The sequence below is a fragment of the Penaeus monodon genome, unplaced genomic scaffold (genome assembly GCF_015228065.2).
Source record: "Penaeus monodon isolate SGIC_2016 unplaced genomic scaffold, NSTDA_Pmon_1 PmonScaffold_6676, whole genome shotgun sequence".
NCBI lineage: Eukaryota > Metazoa > Arthropoda > Malacostraca > Decapoda > Penaeidae > Penaeus > Penaeus monodon.
Genome location: NW_023661746.1, coordinates 466 through 9,399, shown reverse-complemented (window position 1 = coordinate 9,399; position 8,934 = coordinate 466). Strand labels below are relative to the sequence as shown.

Genomic DNA, 8,934 nt, shown 5'->3' with positions numbered 1-8,934 from the left:
ATTGTGTATATCATGATATAATCCCATTGGTGACCCAGTCAGTGAAGCCATGGCACAATAGTGTCCATCTGCATTTCATGGGTTAAATATTGTTATGCAAGTTACAAAATTATAATGCTAGCTGTTATCAATCAATCTAATCTGTTTAAGCAAGGCTAGTTAAAATTTTACAAATAAGCATATAAATATAGAAATATGTAGCAATAGGTGTGTCTCTGTGTATTTCTATACATATACAAGTATATCTGCGATGTTGTTTTTTTCTCAGAACAATAATAATTTACTCCCACATATAATAAAATACAAATCTAATACACAGAGGCTGCATGTGTACAGTAAAAAATTTATGAATACTACACAGAATCAGATGAAAGAAAAAATCATCACAACACAGAAAACATGGGCAAAATATACCATAAAAAAATATATAAACTATAAATCAAGATCTCTTTATGTATGACCTTATGTACTATGACCTACTTGCCAAGCTCTTTTTGAACGCACTTTTAAAGAGTTGTGTAGCTCGAACTGTGATGTGACGATGGTGAGATTATCGCAGACTGATCTGAGCCCCGCTCAACCCCTGGTGTGACGTTGATGAATATCGGGTCCTGGTGACGCTTTTCATAGTCCATGCAAAGACCTTTGATTCCCTAGAATGTATGGAAAGTTTAAATCAAATGGTCAGAAATTTATACAGATTATATACAGATTTATACAGATTACAGATGAACAACCCCCAGAATGCATCAAAAGGGTTTTATACAGCATCCTACATGTGATAACATATATTAACTGAAAGTCCCCACATAGAAATGTAGGGACATATCCCCACATAAACAAACAGGTAAATAGATGTATGTATGTACACATACTTGAACAAAGATGCTCACAAGCACAAGAAGCCTTTTCTCTCTATCACACTCTTTCCCGGGACAGAGACACACACCCATGCAGACATGTGCAAACACCCACACGGGACACAGACACACACAGACACCAGACACACAGACACACACACACACACACACCACACACACACAAAATAATAAAAAAATAATAAAAATAATAACAAATTAATAATAATTATCTATAAATGTAATGCCATATAATATAAAATCCTGCTTGGTCAAGACACCCTAATTTGGAATGGGATAAGGAAATCTAAGGTGATTATATACCCTTTGCAAGAATAATATTTCTTGCTTAGTTCATACCTAAAATTATGCTGGGAAATCTAGTTGCCACAAATACCCCTTTGTATTGTAAAAAAAAAGATCTACTAAACCTTTACTTAGAGAAGCAACCATTCTTTCTTCCTTACAGACTGATGTGCCCACATTTTCTAAATTACAATTAAACCAATAATTATTTTTTACTGTTATTTACCTTGGCAGCAGTAAAGTCAACCCCAACAAAATGTTTGCAGTCCACGACAACGCAGGTTTCCACTGGCCATTCCTCGGCCTGCTTTGCTTTCAACTGACTTTCGTGATCAATTTAGGGGAAGAAAAGACCACTACGCGTTCCACCAAAACATTTTGCAGGTTTATCTCCATCCTAAAGGGGGGAAGCACTCAATGTAAAATTATAATACTTACAATATAACAACTGATGAAAAAGGCAAAATAAACACAAACATCATCACATGTAAAGTTTTGCAGATGCATCGCTTCTCCTGGTTATACTATCAAAAAAAAGTATGATATTCTTGAAGAAGACTGTTATAGATATAACACCAAAGAAAAAATAAAATAAAAATTGTAAAAGTTATCTTTTTTTTTTAAATAAAAAAAATTTTATATGATGTGTGAGACTGCTTTTTCCACTACTACTAAACTGCACTTATTTTTCAAAATAAACAAAAATATTAGCTGTGGTGAGGGCTGCTTCTTCCACTACTACTAAACTGCACTGTATAGCACTGGGATAAAAAGAGCAAAGAAACATTGCTGCTAAAACATTTCCACTGGGTTGCATGCCATGCAAATTGCACAACAAGTTGTTAATGTTATTCTAATGTGAAACCAACATAAATGGTGAATTATACGCAAGCTTTGTTTCAAGGGTTAAAATGAAAGTAGTAAAAAAATCTAATTTCCAGTTTTAAATATATTTTTTGTGCCCATATTTTTTTATTTTTGTATTAAACATTAAACCTAATGGAAATTACCATTGCAGTGCTATCTAATGATTTCCAGAATTTTAATTTCTAAAAAAAGTACAAAAATAATAACACTATACAATATCACCACCCATTGAAATGAAAAAGGGAAAACTACTTCTGAATACATTAAACTGCAATGTATATTCGACTGCTTCATTTCAGTGCTAGTGTGTACTACACTATTGTGCATCACAAATATGAGTAAAAATAATAACTCACTATTAGGAGAGCAATGAGTTTTTATGAATTGAAGGAATTTTTGGCAAGATCAGAAAAGGAAGAGATAATCAAAAACAGATGAAGCAAAACTTATGACAGAACTTATATATTTTCAGATTAAAAGCCAGCTGAAAAGCACATAGAAAAAGAATCAACTAACTTTTACACAAAAACTTCAGCCATAAAAGGTCTACCTCATCATTCATCACACATTGCTAAATTTTTCTTTTGCAACAAAGGCCTCTCTGAAATCTTTAGCATTTTCAAATCTTCCACAACACCACCTTTTTTTCTTTCCTGAATTAATCGATCTTTAAAACCCTATCCCTTAATCTTGCTTTGGTCTGGGTTCAACCTTCACTGCATAGTGAATCTTTGTAGCTGAATATCTTGTACTAAAATTGAATATATACCTATATTGTATTACATATAATTTTTAAAATCAATGCTAATGTTCAAAACAATGAGAATAGCTATGTAAGTTCAAATGAAGTTAATGCAGACAAAATGTGAGTTTTGACAAGCTTCCTTTTCCAGGTTGGTTGTAAGCATAACAGATGAGATGTGGACTGTTAAATTTTATAACAATTGTTAAACTTTAAATAGGATAAAAAAAATAATGAATTCTAGATTAGATTTTTTTTTAATATACAATGTAATTAAAGAAGCTTATAATATTGCCATAAAAATTAAAAAGGTTAATCTGATATCCAATGGAATTACCAAATACAGACACAGCACCTATTATCTGATATCTACATTATAAACAGTTTATATTCAAAGATACTTTTTGTGGCTAGTAGTTTCTTTATCATATATTACAGCTAGGGAAACTTATGGAATAGAAATAAAACTTAAAAGTATAACAGCCAGCATAATTAGCAAGTTTCTTTTTAAAATGTTCTTTACAGAAAGAAAGTTTGAGAACTCTAGTGAGTAAAATAAAAACAATGAAAGAAATGGAAGAAGAAATTCTTGTTATAAATATAAGTAAATAATAAAGTAATTTTGTATACAATTACCTGTCTCATCACGGCTTGCACCCCAACCTTGGGTCGGGCAGTACCATACAAGAGAATGCTAGGTTTATGCCAACCCCCAAACCCAAAATGCCATATTCAAGCTTCCAGAAAAAGCATGTGAGGAAGGAACCCCAGAGAGGAAGCGGGGTCAAGCTTCCTTGCTCTCCAGATTGGGAGGACCATCTCATATTCCACCATAAATATCACAGCACATATGATCACAGCTGACAATGTGGCCTTGGGAATGTATCTGTGAAAAGAGGTTTACTCTCAGTACTATGTAGAAAAAGGTAGAGAAAGGCTGATATGTACACATTTGCATGCTTTTAGATCTGCAGAACAGAAAAAATAAAAACACCAGATTCACCACATTGGGCATTTAGTATGAATAACCACTATCCCACATACTTACAAGATATATGATTACAATATAGGGCTTGTATCACCTGCTCTATTTATGTATATTATACAATCCTTGTATTATAGATTCGGTTAATAATATCCGTATATTTTTCCCACATAACACTGTTATTCACTTACTTCTACACACTCCATAATCAACATAATAATGCAAATCCTGCTTCCACTATAGCTGAAACCCAAACACTATTTTTTCTATCTGTCTAGTCTATATGATTTCTTTCTTTCTGTCTAGTCTATATGTTCTCTCCCCTATGTCTTAGGTATGTACAAAAGCCAACCTGTCAAACATCAGACAAACAGAATTCAGAGGCACTTGAGACTTACCCCCCATATTCATTTTATGGTCAACTACTCAGTTAGGCCCCCTTTTAAATTGACTCTCCTGCACTGGTCTACATTTAACGCTAGATGTCAATTTTTGATGGACTATGCCTTAGTGGCATACTCAAGACTTGTATGGGTACATTTGGAATTGACCCAAAACCTACACTCAAATTTTAAAACATTCTGCATGTTTACTTCAATATCTTTTATATTTGTTTATCTTTGATTATAGGTGTGATATGTGTGTTAGTGAGTGTGTGTGAGAGAGAGAGAAAGAGAGAGAGAGAGAGAGAAGAGAGAGAGAGAGAAGAGAGAGAGGGGAGAGAGAGAGAGAGGAGAGGAGGGGAGAGAGGAGAGAGAGAGAGAGAGAGAGAGAGAGAGAAGAGAGAGAGAGAGAGAGAGAGAGAATGAAAGAGAATGGGTGTGTGTTCTTAGCTAGTTGTCCTTACCCAGTTCTCTCAATACGGGGGAAGAGCTAAAACAACAGAATGACCTATCTTCATATATAATTTTACTCCAACAAATCACTTCTTCGCTTTCCACGCTAACGCTAACCAGACGTACATCAAGAATCAAGATAGGGTGGATACCGATGCCCCGTGAGGGGATCACTCCTAAACCCTTGGACCTCAGCCCTGCATGGTCTTCCCCTTTCATTTTCATTTTAAAACGGGGTTAGATGTGCTGATGATCGATCCCAAAAAGGCTGATTTCGTGAGAAATGAGTCCGTTAGGACATATAAAAGTTGCCACAATAATCACAGTCACTGATGGTGTTGGAAAAGGTCGCCCAAGAAGGACAACCAAATGTGGCCCATGAAGTAAGTTAACCGATGGTGCACTGGGAAATGCTAACCATAAAAATTTAACTTGGTTTATCAGAAAAATTGACTTTATGGCTGATAAGGTGCCAATGACCATACTCCTGTTCGGGGAAGACGTTCCTCAAACTGCTAAGCACATTGAGGAGTCGGAGATATTGAAAGCAAGACCACACACAAGAAACCTTAGAAATTCAACACAGGAAATATCAAAGGATTTCTCGGGATCAGAGGAGTTGCTCCAGTATCCACCCTTTGGACAACAAACATAAGGCTACTGGAGTGATACGGCTACCCTTTTCAGGGCAGGGGTTGAAGGGAAGAAGAAGAAAACCCCAGAGGCCAGAGTAGTCTTAAAAAATTTATGAATGAGTAGCTTAAAATAACAATGACCTTAATATTTTGGATACTGTTGCACATGCCATCTTGGCATATTTTGATATCAGTTATTTTCTCCTGAAAAAAATTGCATACGTGTTAGCGAGGAGGAAAAGGGATTTTTTTATGATGATCCTTAACCTGGAAAATCCGAAACAAGTACATTAAAATTTAAAAATTTCCCAAAGTGGAAAAAAATTAACTGGCAATTCGACTTAACAAGGGGATTACATGGCTTTAATGATCTTGGGCATGCTTTAAATGGCAAGGAAAAATCTGTCAATTTACCTGTCTCATAATGGGGTTACAAAAGTGATATATACTTTACCAAATTAATGAAACCCATTTTTGTACACTAAGACAGACGAAATACACCATCTTCAGTTTCATTGACACACTTATTACACACGATTCATAAGAAGGATGCTATAAGAGTATACAGGCAACAGCTGAGGTTCAAAACGAAACGGGGATTCTGAAAAAATCGTTCTAGTACCCAAAAAAACATTTGAATTTTTAGGGAAAACATTGACTCAGAGAAAAAGAAAATTTCCCATTAACTGAACAGAGGAAAGAAAATATTTGAAAGTTGCAAACAATTATTTCTGATAATAGAGAGACATTCAGGAACGGGGCCCAAAAGGGTAATAGAATTTTGGTAGCTGCAATATCAGCAGCAGAAATGGGGAACCTGCATTAGAGAAAGTTGGAAACTGCTAAAATTTCAGCATTGGGGAAAGAAAAGGGTGATTTGACAAAGGGAAGGCTATCGCACATGAAATGAAAAACAGTTTCTGGCTTGGTGGATTAGTCACATTGCAGGAAACATCAAAATCTTTAGAACAAGTACGGAAATAGAAGTGTATATTGAGATGTCAAATTTAGGTTGGGGTGGTTACCTAAATCATCGATAAAAAAATTGAATACAGTCAATAAGAGAAAAGAAATGCACATCAACTCAAGAATTAAAGCCATCTCACGGGCGTGACAGTTTGCACCCCCAGATCTGAGGAAACACATAAAATGATTAACTATATGAATTAAATGGGTGGTGCGAAATCCGCAACATGTAATGATATCTGCCCCGGTATCTGCCCTGCCTTTTACCTCAGCCCCTTTGGGCCCCAACAAAATTTTGCATTGGTCTTTCTTCTCCCCTATCCCCTTTTTCCCTTTTCTTCTTCATCCCTTCTTCTGTCCCCTTATCCTAATCGTGACTCAGTTTTAATCTTCTTTCCATCATACTTTATCATAATGCTATAATTGAGGGCTCAGGCCCCACGATACTGCTGTATTTTGTGTACGCCGCTAATGAAGGAAAAGGAAAACTGGCAAAGGGGCCATTATGAAAACAGTCAACGGGTAATGCAGGTAGAAAAAGGGTGTCAGATAAGTAGGAAGAGAAGAATCTGAGAAATTAAATAAGGGAAAAGGAGGAGGGGAAGGTGATGAATCATCAGGTAGAATGTCAGAGGGGAAGGGTCCGGGGAAGGGACACTGTTGCGACAAAGGGAGTCACGTGAACATCCAGGTGGGAGTGGTAAGGATAATGGGGAAAGAAGGGGCAATGGTGGTGCACATGGGAAAAGAGAGGAGGGAGTTTTTTGGGAGAGAATGTTAGGAAGAACTTGGGGAAGAGGAGGTGGATATCGGCAAATACTCTGAATGTGGGGGGTACAGGAATAGAGGGATTAGTGGATGGATGAGGGAGCGGAGCTTTTCCCTTGGGTCATGCTCGGGAAGCAAATGGTTAATGGTTAATAGCAAAACATATAAATGTGCTAGACATCAGGTCATAAAACACTATTTAGGATGTTTGGATGTTTTCTGGAGGGAGTTGGGGGGGGGGTCAAAAAAACAAAGATTTCTTGCAAGGAGAAGAAGGGATAGATGTCCGAGGAGCAGAGGAAGAAGTGGGTGTAGGAGAGAATGTGGTAGGAGATGGGGTGAAACGTTTAGATTGTGACAGGTAAAGTGAAAAGAAGGAGGGGTAGGCATTGAGGAAGTAGTAGATATTGGAGTAACCTGGATTTAGACTGGAAAAGGAGCTTGACTGGGGGAGAGAGGGGGTAGAGGTAGGATGGTTCAGGGTATATGGAAGAGATATTGGGGAGAGTTCATAAGAAGAGGGAAGGAAGCGGCGCGAAGGACGTTTTGGAATGGGTAGAAAAAGAAAAACCTTGTCGGCGTAGAACTTACGCGGGTTTTCTGGCAGGCATAATAATAGCACTGTACTGCCACTGCATCATAGTCAACGAGGAAGGTGAGCAGGTCGTTCTCACAGCCTGACCAGCCCCTTTTTACAGACAAGACAATCAGTCGTAGAGACAGAAACAGGGTGGGTTCAGCAAAATAGGTTTGCCAGTCAATCACTTTAGAACTGCACGAGTTTGGGGACTCTGATGTAACTGTTATAGGCCCGTGGACGACCGGAATGATTGCGAAAGACAACTTTGCCTACTTTTTTTTAAGATATTGTTGGAAGAGAAGGTCGGAGCCGTGGTCAAAGGAGAGGTGGAGGTCAGAAACCAGAGAAAACAAATTTAGATAGGCTAGTTATGATGGGACAAGCCTTAATGCCCCTAACAAGGGTAATAATCTTCATCATTGGCCATTGTGTGCCTGAAATAGGTGGGAATGGGAAAACTGTCAGGACCCCCATAGGTAAAAAAAATTGGCGATTAAACCCAAATTTGAATACCGTGCCCATGGCTCTCAGAGGCCCTTTCAGGACTGACACATAGCCACCCAATTATCCTTTCAGCACAACACAACTCACACCTTAGGAAATGGGCTGGAAAAAGAGAAGGAAAAGGGGAGAAGACAAGACCCTGCAAAAATAAATTGAGGCGAGGGCTGAGGTCAAAGGTAGGGCTGATCCCCTACATTGGGCCCATCTCCATCTCCGAAGCCCCCCCCCCCAACGACAACGAGCAAGGATTGGGGGGGGGGGGAACCATATCTAGAGTAGGTTTTTCGGGATGATTGTAATGATCTTACTATATCTTCCCTCATAAATATGAATGCCCTTTTCATGTTGGCAGTCAACCCTAGCATTTTACAGACTTTTCATTCATATGATCATTTGGCCTTTAGTTTTTAGTTATGATTATTCTGAGTCCCCCCCCCCATAATTGTTGTATTTAATACTGATCTTCCAACATGCACTGATATAGATCAATTTTTACTTTCTCCGAATCTGACTCCATGCATTTATTGGGTTGAATTCCATTTTCCAAGTACAACTCCACATGGAAAATTCTCAGTGTCTCTCAGGGGCAATGGCATGAGACATTGTCTATTATCCTTTTTTGTATTTTGGGTTGTCACATTCAGATAGCCACCGAGCTCATACTTGACCCTAGGTCATAAATGAAAATAGTAAAAAGGTAATCACAAGTATACACAATCTTTTCCAGCCATCTCTTTCTTGTAATATTTCAGAAACTCTGTCACAAAAGCAAAGATTTTCTACACAGGGGCTGCCATCCCTAAACCAAGTTGCTTATTTGATATATATTGAATCTTCAATTACTTCAACCCAAGTTTCCTACTCCTTTCTAGAAGTTGACATTTCAAA

The 8,934-nt window shown here is 37.6% G+C and overlaps 1 long non-coding RNA gene across 1 annotated transcript; it reads right to left on the bottom strand.

Annotated features, from left to right (window-relative positions):
- Window positions 1–504: 504 nt before the first annotated feature.
- Window positions 505–1,444, bottom strand: LOC119571528. Its single transcript, XR_005228604.1, has 2 exons — window positions 1,390–1,444; window positions 505–653 (listed from the first exon to the last, which is right to left on the bottom strand). It is a non-coding gene; the product is annotated as an uncharacterized LOC119571528 (long non-coding RNA).
- Window positions 1,445–8,934: the final 7,490 nt, after the last annotated feature.